The 13,202-nt window shown below is 38.8% G+C and overlaps 1 protein-coding gene across 1 annotated transcript in view; it reads left to right on the forward strand.

Moving 5' to 3' along the window:
* Positions 1 to 1,183: 1,183 nt before the first annotated feature.
* The window catches only part of LOC121646901 (alpha-1,3-mannosyl-glycoprotein 4-beta-N-acetylglucosaminyltransferase C-like), a 30,083-nt gene continuing 18,064 nt past the window's right edge, over positions 1,184 to 13,202 (forward strand). The window contains exon 1 of the mRNA XM_041995998.1: positions 1,184 to 1,211. The gene's annotated coding sequence lies outside the window, so the exon portion shown is untranslated. The remainder of the gene's footprint in view (positions 1,212 to 13,202) is intronic.

Genomic DNA, 13,202 nt, shown 5'->3' on the forward strand with positions numbered 1-13,202 from the left:
TTTTTTGTCGTTTTTTTCCTGTTTACCAGCTGTGAAGACTTCTGAGTCATAATTTTCTAGATGATCCTGAGATAAACACTGATGGTGAACAAGCTAAAGGTGTGAAGAAGAGTGATTTATATGATTATTCTCCAGCATGTCAGCACTCTTAAAGATATGGATATGGTGGCTGTAGCTCAGTAGGTAGACGAGAGTCCTTAACTACTTTCATTTTCAGTAGCTGTTTTGTTGCTTTTATCCATTAAAACGTACACTCACCAGTTTATTAGGTACAACTGCACATTGCTTATTACACAAATAGCTAATCAGCCAATCACATGGCAGCAAATCAATGCATTTAGTCATGTAGACATGATCAAAATGACTTTGTGAAGTTCCAACTGAGCATCTGAATGAGGAAGAAAGGGATTTAAGTGACTTTGAATGTAGCAGCATGATTGTTGGTACCAGATGGGCTGATCTAAGTACTTCAGAAACTGCTGATCAACTGGGATTGTCACACACAACCATCTCTAGGGTTTATAAAGAATGGTCTGATAAAGAGAAAATATGCAGTGAGCAGCAGTTGTCTGGACTAAAATGCCTTGTTGATGTCAGAGGTTGGAGGAGAAGGGTCAGACTGGTTAGAGATGACAGAAAGGCAACAGGAAGTCAAATAAACACTGCTTCCAAACAAGGAATGTAGAATACCATCTCCAAACACACAACACGTCCAAACTTGAAGCGGATGGACTACAGCAGCAGAAAACCACACCGAGTGCCACTCCTGTCAGACAGGAGCAGGAAACTGAGACTACAATTTACACAGACTCACCAAAACTGGAAAATAGCAGATGGAAAAATGTTGCCTGGTCTGATGAGTCTCCATTTCAGCTGCTACATTCAGATGGCAGGCTCAATATTAGGTGCAGACAACATGAAAGCATGGATCCATCCTACTATGTAGTAATAGTTCAGGCTGCGGGTGGTGTAATGGTTTGGAAGCTTTTTTTTTTTTTGGTACACTTTGGTACACTTTGCAGTGGTACTCTTTACCACTTTTGTTATGCTCTAGAGCCGCTACTCTTCGACATCTGGTTAGGATTTCTCCTTGACATCTCCCTGGTGAGGTGTTCCAGGTATGTCCCTCTGGGAGGAGACCCCAGGGAAGACCCAAGACACACTGGAGGGACTACATCTCTTGGCTGGCCTGGAAACACTTGGAAAATGTGGTAAGGGAGGGGGAAGCATGGGTTTCCCTGCTTAAAGCTCATTTATGTTACCTATAGGGACGTCTGTTTCAAACATTATACGTCACCATCCATGGATGGATGGATGGATGGATGAAGGGATGGGTGGATGAATGGATGGGTGGATAGATGGAGGGATGGATGGATGGATGGAGGGATGGATGGATGGATGGATGGAATTTGAGCTCCAAACTATTAGGTATGGTTTAAACACCACAGCCTACTTGCGTGTTGTTGCTGATTATGTCTATCCCTTTATGACCACAGTGTACCATCTTCTGAATATTTTAGTGGATAACAAGTTAGCCAATATGAAATCCTGCCACATTATAATTTTTTTTCTATTTGATTGGTTTTAGGACTCAGCGACCAATATCAGATTATATCACATGTTGATATAACACATGGAATTTCAGTCTCATCAAATCAGAAAAAGTAACGAAAATATCAAAATCTAATTTTCTTCCTGAGCCCAATCAAAATGAAAAACAATCTGTTCTTTAAAAAAAAAATAGACTGTGAAATATTACTATGTTGATTTAGCTTTAAAATGTTCACATTATTAGAAAAGAAGCTTAAAGCAGGATACAGTGTAAATCTATTAAGTTATTAAGCACTTTAAATAGAATAAAATATAGCACAAAGGGCTTTAAAGATTTTGAAAAGCTCCCAACATGCACCTGCCACCCCATCTCCAACACCACATCTTAATCACCACACCTACATATACACACATATACTCAGATTAATATGTGGCTGAGCACATAGGAGCCAGGTAAGGAAATACTATGACAGGAGCCATCTGTACAAGGAGTCACCCAGACCACTCACTCTGGTGGAGTGAGGTCCTAATCCTGATGGAGCTGTACCTTTTGCCTGAGGGGATGGACTGAAAAAGTCTGGGTCCAGGATGAGAGGGATCAGCTGCAAGACGATGCCACGCTGCAGCTTGGCCTTGTCTCTGGCCGTGGCTATAGCAAACCAGACTGTATTTAAGGATGAGAGGATGGATACAATGATGGCCATGTAGAAGCTCACCTTCACTGGGAGGCTTCCTCTGTTGAGTCAGAGGGAGCAGGAGTTATGCATCCATTTGAGCTCCTGTGTGATGGTGGTGTCCAGGAAGCAGAAGGACCTAACAGAGGTCACCGGAGTGTTGCAGATGATGACTGGGGAGACCAGGCTAAATCTCCACAACTGCTCCTGATGTTGGGCTGCTCAGTTATGGAAAAATTCATAATCAGAATTATGTTTGGTCAGTATTGAAATTGTTAGTTTAGATTTAAAGCTCAGAAAGATGGTTATCCAGATAAGACTAAGGTCATTTTTACTTACTGTCAGTGTGAAGTAAGTTACAGACAGTACGTTCAGTGTCAAATACCACATGCTGCATCACACAGCTGATTCAGACAGCCTTCCTCTAAAGATGCTGGGTAGTTTCCAAAAATGATGTTCGGATCATTTTTACAAGCAATAACCTTTCAACAGCTGATCTGGATAAATTAAAGAAGCTGGAAATGGTGCTAAAGCACCACAGGCACTAACTCCTATTTATCGTCGGTTTGTTTCTAGATGAAGATGAGGATGTCAGAAATGGTATGAAAGAGCGAATGTGTGTGTGCATATGAACCTCTCCTGCTCTTTAGCTGTGATGGACTCTGGCAAGAGGAAAGGTGTTGTGCTAAGACAAGCTCCCATGCCATAACTGTCACTACACTACCGTCCTCCTGTGAGTGCTTTGGGACGGGGGAGTGGCCTAAAGCAGCACTGCTGCCCCTTGAAAAGAATAAGACCGATACATGTTTTCACATCAGTCTCCATAAATCTCCAATAACACCAGAACAAGTCACTAGTTTGTTGCTAGTTGTTTTTTTGAAAAAGTCACTAGAGGAGTCTGAAAAGTGTTAAATATAGCGACGGAGTCTCTAAGTTGGCAAAAGTGAGTAGCATTTGCAATACTGTAAGTAATTTGGAACATGTGACAAAATAGTAAAGAGTAATGTGGTAAAATTATTTAAATATTCATTGTTTTTTGTTGATATTGCGGTTCTTTTAATCATTTGGAACCAATATGAAAATCAAAAATTGACTTTGATATTGACGTATCAATGTGATGTATCAGTGTGTGTGTGTGATAGAAAATGTGTGTGTGATAGAAAAAGCATTATGTACAGTGTGAAGATGCCTTATGAGTCCTGAAAAAGACTATGAAAATGCTATAGCAAAGCAATTTATTTAAATGTTGTTATTCTATCACTTATGTGTCATATTCTTCTACTTTTTTTTTCTTTTTTAAACAAGTTAGTTCTTTTGTAAGCTTTGAAATTTTTTGATCTACATTTAAGTACAGCACTTAGGCTGTCACGCTTTTTAGCTTCCATATGTATGAAGCTGGTAGTTGTCATCAAAGTCATCATAAGCAATGAACGTTTCCAAGGCAACCATGGTTCTCAAAATTACCCCCTCACCGACACAATACCACCCACCTTGTGTCCACTGCTTCCCACTGGGATCAGTCATTTTTTTTATGATATTCAGTCCAGCACTGACGTCATGAACATACAAAAACAACAAAAAACAGAGAGAGTAATTATGCCCCACTAGTGATTCTGAATGCTTCTCCCCAGTCAGTCAAGTGGTTTCAGTCCTGCCTTGTCTAGAGAGGTGGTCTTGCACTGAAGCACTTTCATCCTCATTTATTAAAGGTTAACACTTAAATTATAGAGAAATAGTAATAATTTTAAGACACCTTTTTTACAGTAAACAACATATTTCGGCTATAGCATTTAAGGTTTCCTTTCCATTCCCTGCTGAAAGCATTGATTACATCACCTACAGTCCACATACTGCCAGCAGCTTAAAGAATACATATAAGAATATGAAAACTTTATTAGTCTCTCAGTGGGGAAATTGCTTTAAGCTTTAAGCATGTTGAAATGTTAGTGAAATATACAGCAATATTGCAATCAGGTTATATTAGCAGGGGAATACTATTTGTCTCTGTCTTGCCATCGTTTGTCAGTATTTTTTCTTCACAAAATCAAATGCAAAACATTATGTGCGTTTCCGGACTGTAAGGAATAACCAATACAAGTCAAGATTGTAAAGATTTCTTTGAAAAAAATGTATAGCCATGTAAAAACTGTGTGTGATACATAATGTAGTCCTTGACTATGCAAAGAAATATTGGCAACTTTTTCTGTCCCTTTCCTATTACTGGTGTAAATACATATAGGTAAACTATGAATATTTTGTTTTTATGGTTACAGCAAGGTGCAATGTCACATATACTGACAGGGAGCTGAATGAAATCTCCAACCAAGCTACTGCTGATGGAGTCCTTGTGGATCATATGCTTTACTTCTAAAAGCATTTTACACTGTGTAATAACTGGGATGTCCCACATGACTGTTGACAGATGTGAGAGAAATGTGGACAGTAGCAGTAAAAAACAGCATGTCTATATATTACAGTGAGACAAGTCCGCTTATAATGACATTTAGAGCTCTGGAGACAAATGAAAGAGCTCTGAAAACTGTCTCTGCTTATATCTTATTTATCCATTTATTTTCTTTAAAATACAGTGCTGCCATACATGATGCTGGGACATCTTCTCTTTGCAATTTACTCCACTTCCTTGTGTCTAGTCATCCACTCACATGATACACAGATAATTCTCAATCGTACTGATAGCTTACCAGATGAATTAACTGTTTTCAGCACAGATTTCCCCTTGTTGCTGACATTTCTTGACATGTCAAGAGTGTATACCGATATCAGAGGTCGTGCAGACTGAGAGGAAACTGCTGCACCAAAATGCCTCCTTACACAACAGAACTAACTTTATCATGGATCAGATCTATGTCCTGCTAGACCTCCACCTCTGCACCACCTATTTTAAATACAATGATTGTTGCTACAGACAGAAGCATGGCTGTGTGATGCAATCCCCCGTGTCCCTCATTCTGGCCAAAATCTACATGGAGGAAGTGGAAAGAAGAGCACTGAACTCATACAAGGGGGCACCAAGCCACTGGTTCAGGTGTAGCTGACGCCTGGGTCAAAATTAATATTCAAGAATAAAAGCATTCACAAAAGACAAAGTCAGTGGACAGTCAAATCAGTTTCACTAGCGAGGATGCCATGCTGTGCACACTGAGGAAGTAAACACTGAGGTTTACCAGAAACACACACAAAGTTTTTTTGAAAGAGTTTTAGATGTGCATAATTCATGATAAATTCACAAAAACAAACTAGCAAACAAACAAAAACAGCCACTGTAGTTCTTGTGGAGAACTTTAGTTTTTGGAAGAGCATTAACAGTGTTGATTTTACCCCCTCCCTTCCCTGTGAAACTATCTTTGTGTGCTGTCAGCCACACATGTATCATGGTGCAGGAATACTTGCTGCAGGTCTTGCAGCTGCACATGTTCCCATGCATTTTTAATTATGTCTGCTCTTCCTGTCCAATCGCAGGAAGAGGTTAACTCCTGGAGTCTGAAAAACTCACTACCTCCTCAAACCCCACCCCACCCCACCCTACATTGATGAATAAGTAAACACATTGAACCAGGCAGAGATGTAGTCGGTTAAATTCCCAGCTGGAGGCAAGAAGATTTGCTTTCTTCTGGAAGAAATGCTGTTTACTCGCTGATGATTTCACAGCTCGCTTTCTGTGAACTCTATTAACATTTTCCTTTGAGTCTGGATTCATGCGTCAACTTTAATTCTGGTCAGGAGATTGCATTTCAGTGCCTCAATCACACTTGTAGCAACTCGCATTACAGTATAAGTAAAACATCTTATCTTGGCTGTGACACAGGGCTGTTATGTGTAGTGGTTTGAAGGCCGTTTTCTTCGATTACCCTGAATAATTTTTGTTTTTAAAGCTGGAGACTTGTAATGTTCTCAAAAAGCTCATCTGGCTGTCTGCTAAAGACAGAGGAGACGTGTTTCTTTTGTCTGAGAGATTTCTGTATCTTGGTTGAGGTAGACGAGGCTGTTTTGGTGAAAGATGGAATATGTTCACACAATTTCATACACTGAAAAAATTTGAATCAGATTACTGGTGTAGCTGTGTTGCTTTTGTTGCCATGGAAATGGGTGTGAGAATAACCTAGTGGGAAGTTTCTTGTAGATTTATAAAGGTATTTTCTTATAATGCTAAACATGTCTCAAAATAAATGATTGTGTTACTAACTGTTGGGTGTGTATATGAGTCTGTAATGTGCAACATGATACTTTGTGCTTACTATACAGCTTATTGTCCTGCAGTGTGCTGTAATTATGATTTAAATGATTGACTTTTAAACTATGAAAACAACTTTAGTATTGTGCAATAATACATATCTTACGCCCTTTACCATGTATGTGATATCACTCCTCTCTGTCTTTGTTGGCTGTGTTTATTGTAATTACTTTATACCTTTAAACTGACCATCTTATGGTTGCTCTAAACATTTCATTGTACTTGTACAGTTATCACAAAGGCAACCATGTATTTTAACAATATTAAATAAAATTTTTGTTTCCTTTAACTTAAACCAAATCCTACGTGCATTATTCTTTTTCCAGTTGAGAATTTAGCCACCAACAGCACAGCTCTTTCAATGGTTAAAAGACATAATTTACACCCATAGCTCTAAATTAGTGATTGTGAGTCCTGACTGAATCGTCAAAAACTTGAGAATCATGATTCCTTATTAACTGACTCGTCCCTGCTTTAGCTAGCTAAATGTCAGAAAGAGACCAGACAACATGTTGTTATTATACGACTGTTAAGTCTAACTGAATTTGTATAAATGAATCAATTTAATCTATATTAAATCTCATTTGCTGAAGATGGATATGGAGGCTTCTGTCCATCTCCTGTGTACTTCACATGGGTAATTTGGTCTGTTTCCTTGGTTCCTTGGTTCTTGCGGATGCATCCTCTGATGCAGCAAATGGAGCAGAACCAGCAGAAACCGCTGGGGCAGTGTTGAGCAGTACAGCTGACATGTGACAAGTAAAAGAAACAAAGAAAACGACAAAGTCATGAAGCATTTACTGGTCGCATAGATCAAATTATTTGTTGTGCTACCTCTTTTTATGTCTCTTTCTAAAAATGTACATTATCATGATCTCCTCCATTGTCACCATGTTTGCTGTTTTCTCTCTGCTCTGCCTTCTGCTGGACTCACTGAATAACAACCATACCAACATAACAGATGAACGATGTTTGTCTTGTTTGTAACAGCGGTACCTTTTTTTTCTTAACAAGTACATATAGCACCAATTATTTAAAGGGCCTCTCTTATTCTCATTTCAAGCTAATTTATTTTAATATGTGAGTCCACAAGAGCAGGAATCAATCCAGCATTGTTACAGATACCCCATTTTTTATTTTTATCGATCCTCTCCGTAGGTCCTCAGATCAGCCTCTGAAAAAAAGCAAATTGAGACTCTTCCGCTCTGTTGATTTTGTCAGTAATGAATAAAAGATAACTAAATTAAAAATAATTAAAAAAATATATATATACTAGAACTGTTTTGATCAGCTTATTGTTAACCTTATTATTTTGTTCAATTATTTATTAAAGGGGCTCTATTATGCTCACTTCAGGTTAATTTATTTTAATATGTGCGTCTACAAGGGCATGAATCAGTCAAGCATATTTCAAAACCCCCTTTATTTATTTATATTGATCCTCTCCGTAGGGCCTCAGATCAGCCTCTGCCAGAAACAAGCAGCCCTGAGCTCCACCTCCCCCTGCAGCCTGCCTCTGATTGGTCAACTGCTGGGATTAGTTGTTGGGAGCATGCACTGTTTTTGTCATAGAAACACCGGCAGAACTCATAAACAAACCAAAGTACTATAACTACTCGGTAAACAACGTCAACACAAAACATACAGCCATCTTTGAGCCTGAATCAGACCCTGAAAACAAGAGTGGGCACCTCAGCAACCTGCAGCAAAGAATGCAGCAGGACGTATCTGTTTGGTAAATACTCTGCTTACCAACTATAGTCCGATATAATGTCGTTTGCCGTCCTTAAGTCACCTTTTATATTTGAGGTACAACGCTATGCAGGCTTATTTGTACAGCACATTTCATGCACAAGACAATTAAAACTGCTTTATATAAAACATCAAAAGCATTACAGCATGATGCAAAATATACACTAAAACAAACAAGAACAAATTAAAAATATACAATAGAAACAGAACAAGCTAAAACAGAGAGAAACAGACAACAGAATACATACTTTGAGGTACATATGATATCAACAGATGTCAACACAGTAGCAGCAATAACTTTAAATTTGTATTTTCTTTCACAATGTGTCTTCTTTACAATGTTGAATCAGTTCATTGAGGTTCATGGACATTTGTTTATGCACAACTTCCTTAAGGTCCCACCACTATTTCAGTTTAGTTCAAGTCTATGGTTTGTCTAGGGAGCTTAATAACTACAGGGTGTCCATGTCCTGTGGCTGTAAAACAAAACTAATCATCAACCCTTCCGCACTGTTACTGACTATTGGTATGTTTGGGCCAATATGCTATATTGTTTATTGGTGAGGACAAACATTTCCATTTCTATCTCCCCTGTTTAAGAGGCATTCTTCAAGAAGTCTAGTAGTTTTTTCAGATGCAACTTTGCAAGCCTAAGCTGTGCTGCCATGTTCTTTTTACGAAAAAAGCTTCCACCTCGCTACTCTTACAAACAGCCCATTATCATCCAATCCTCATGTAATTGCACTGTCATGAACTTTTAACATGCCAGCTGATGCCTGTACTCTTGGGTTTCTTACAGTTTCTGTAAGCATTGCACAATCTAACCTTAGGGTGAACTTTCTGGGACATCCAATGCAGAGAAGAACTTTTTGTAAGTTTTTTTTAGTTGTGAATAATCTTCCTCTTCTGGACTTCTTGGCATTGTGTCAACACACGCCTGGATGCTTTAGACAACCAAACTCCCAAAATGTCCGCTTTTATAGAGGTTCTACTGTGTGGTGATCATCAAATCAGCACCTGTCTGACTTTAATTCCTATAAAAGCAGTAAAAATGCACTTAGCTTTTAACAGACTGTGTCAACATTTTGGCTTATCTTCTGTGAAATAAAACATGATGCAGCTAATATATGTGTTTACTGCATTTTAAGACCTGGTATGGGCCAGAAGATATTCTATTATCATCCACAACAAAAACATACTTGCAAGAGTTTGGAAAACAACATAATTTGTTGACCCTACACATTCAAAAAGTTACGCTTTAGAGGCACCAACAATGAGATGCTGTGGAACTTAAACAACTGGACTCCTGCAACATAAATATTCTCCTCTGAAAGAGACAAAGCTAGCGATGCATCACTCGTTGCTATGAATATTCATCACCTTCTTGCCAGCAAAGTTCAATAAATGATAAAACCTCATTCCAGTAGAACTGCTGAAAATGTTTTGATTGCAAAGCAGCAACATATTCTCCACTGTAACATTTCATCAAAAGCTGTCCTGCTGTTTGCATGCCTTCCAGCCGCACCCACACACTCTAACACACATACACACACACACACGCACACACACACAGCAGCTCAGCAGTGTCCATGTAGGTTCATGTGCTGCCTGGATGTCAACAGGCAAATGAACAACGATGTTTACCAAATGGCTTTGTTGTTCAGCACACAAGCTTATTAAAATGGCATCTCATTACAGGCGCTGAGGAACCATTTTATTGGAGATTAATTGCATTTTTTGAAAGCTTTTTCTCTTCATTATCATTCTGCGTTGCATATGGATTAGCTGTGACCCGAACGGCTCCACATATTCATATTAGAGAAAGCTTAGAAAGGGCTAGGAAGTGAGCCAAAGGGGGCGGCTGTGTTGGTGTGCACAAGGATGTTGAATTTCAAACAGAAGCTTTTCAAACAGAAATTGATAAAATAATAATATTAATAATAATAATAAAAAAAACTAAGTCCAGCTGTTTCCTGCTGAATTAATAAAATGTCCAGTAGTTTTCTTCTGCCATGCATTTGTAGTGTTGAGCCTCTCATGACCGTCTGTTTCTAAAGTTGTCATTACCGTGTCATTACCGTGTGTACAGATCGAAGTCAATGCTTTGAAATTAGATATAAATAATAATACAATATAATGTAATTATATACATTTTATTATTAAAAGTACTTGCTCACCTGCCTTTACTTTGATATGAACTTAATAGACATTCCATTCTAAGTCAAATGAGTTCAAGTAGAGTCAGACATGTACCGTTCTCCTGGCAACCACCATACCCAGACTCTTCCATCAGAGAACGCGTCTCCACTGATCCAGAGTCCAGTGGTTGAGTTCTCTACACCAGTGGTTCCCAACCTATTTTCCTTGGGGACTCCCTTCATACAAATACTAAAAAGCCATGGACCCCTGCTCCAACCCATGCAGAAATCATGTTTGGTTTTATGCTTTCAAAAGTGAGAGTTTTACTATAAATAATTTATTCTGGCTGTGTCTGTCCTTCCATAAAGCCCAAGTTAAAATAACATAGAACCTTACTTTTTTTCGTAAAATAGGGACAATGTGTGGACATTAATCCCAATGGCTCCTAATGTTCAAAGCTTCTGGGACTCCCTGTGCCCATTTGAGGACCCCAGGTTGGGAACCACTTCTCTACACCAATGCATCTGAAGCTTTGCATTGCTTTTGGTGATGTATGGCTTGGATGCAGCTGCTTGTGGAAACCCAATCCATGAAGGTTTCTTTGCGCTGTTCTTGAGCTGAACTGGGGTCATATGAAATCTGTAGCAATCGACTCTGCAGAAAGTTGCCAACCTTTGCGCACTATGCCCTCAGCATCCGGCGACCCCGCTCAGTCATTTTACGAGGCCCACCACTTTGTGGCTGAGTTGTTGTCATTCCCAACTGCTTCCACTTTGTTATGATACCACCGACAGTTGACTGTCAAGTATTTAGGAGAGGAAATTTCACAACTGGACTTGTTGCACAGGTGGCATCCAATCACAGTACCATGCTGGAAATCACTGAGCTCCTGAGAGTGACCCAATCCCTAACAAATGTTTGTAGAAACAATCTGCATGCCTTGGTGCTTGATTCTTAGACACCTGTGGCCATGGGAATTATTGAAACACCTGATTTCAATTATTTGGATGGTAAGTGAATATATGGGTATATAGTGTATAATTAAATATGAAAAATAATAACATAAATACAGTTTAAAGATTTGCTTGATATTTTATCAGTACTGACATTTTTCATTTGTCCCTTGGAGCTATAATTAGTGAAGGACATGATGGATGCATAAGTAATGAAAATAAAGATTTGTTACTTGGTTTAGTTTTATTGGTGAAGCTTGCTGTGAAATGGAAAACTGTCACGGTTTCTGGGTTTTGGTGGGTGTTTTGATTATGATTTTGGTTTTTGTCATGTTTAGTTTGGTGTTCTTGGATTATAGTTATGTTCATGCTTTCAGTTTTGTCATGTTTGGTTTTTTCCCTCTTGTTTTCCTGTAATTTCTGTTCTGCCTCATTAGATCACCTAGCCTGATTAGTCATCCACTTCACCTGTGTCTTGTTACTCCCTCTGTCTATAAGTACTCCCGGTTTTCAGTCATTCATTGTCAGATCCTTACATGTGGTTCATTCCCCTGTCGTGTGTGGTTCCCTGTCCTGTGTTCTCTGACATAAACCTTGTCACCAGCACAGTTCTGCCTCCTGCCTTGACTGCCTGCATTTGGGTCCTCACCTCCTCCGCCGCCCGCCACTCATGACCAGTGTTGGGACTAACGCGTTATTTAGTAACGCGTTACAGTAACTACGTTAATTTTACAGTAACTTGCGCTGTAACTAATTAGTTTGTAAAAAGCAGGAACGCGTTACTCGTTATTGTGATTTAAAAAGACTCGTTATTCGCTACTTAAGGATGAGAGAGAGAGAGAGAGAGAGAGAGAGAGAGAGAGAGAGAGAGAGAGAGAGAGAGAGAAAGAGAGAGAGAGAGAGAGAGAGAGAGAGAAAGAGAGCATGTGACCGCCAGTCGACATCCAGGTGAATGAAAACAAGAAAACAACCATGGCAGCAGGTGAACACAGCCCAGGCGTGGGCTTTCTATCATGGAAATATGCGCATTATTTTTCTTTTGTGTCAGCAAAAGACAACATGAATATTATGGTGACCTGTAATCTTTGTGGAGGTTCAAAAACTCTATCCACGTCGAAGACTAGCAATTCCAACCTTCAGAAACATCTTCAGAAACAGCATTCATCTACTAAGCTAATTGAAAAACACCCTGGTGATGCTGCTGTTGGCGTTAGCTCCACTGACGCTGAAGGACGGTCGACTCCAGCTAAACAACGAAAGCTCGACAATTTCACAAAGCCTGTTTCACAGTCCATCACCCAGACACAACTAAACAGATTGTATGTATGTATGTATGTATGACTTAAGTTAGTAAACCACTTTATCCACTGTTATTAATTTCATCCGTTGTTTTATTTCTCATCCTCAGACTGGAGGAAATATATATATTTTTTAACATTAACTGTTTGTTAGGCAGATTTTTTTTAATTATTGATTTTGTTTCTATTTGGTGGAGTCAAGTTTTTGAGCTTTTTTGAGTCAAGTCACTGTGTTAATGCTGAAAAATCGACGGAATCAGTTTTGTATTATTATTGATTCTTACATTTGCTAAATGGTGTCAGGTGCAGTTTAATGCTAGCACTGCTTTAAGTTTGTTTTATACTTGTCTGAATGGCTAAAATAAATATATCAATCAAATGTTTCAACATACTGTATATTGTGTTGTGTTGATCCACTGCTTCATTGTAATACTATTGGGTACAATCAAGTTTTTTTTAAATCAAGCAATGTGCCACATCAACTCCAAAATAATGTGTGTGCATTTGTACAAGGTGGGGAACAATAGAAAAGTATCAAAATAGAAGGATAAAATAAATGAGAGGAAAAGAGACATTATCATGT

Source organism: Melanotaenia boesemani, chromosome 10 (assembly GCF_017639745.1).
Source record: "Melanotaenia boesemani isolate fMelBoe1 chromosome 10, fMelBoe1.pri, whole genome shotgun sequence".
NCBI lineage: Eukaryota > Metazoa > Chordata > Actinopteri > Atheriniformes > Melanotaeniidae > Melanotaenia > Melanotaenia boesemani.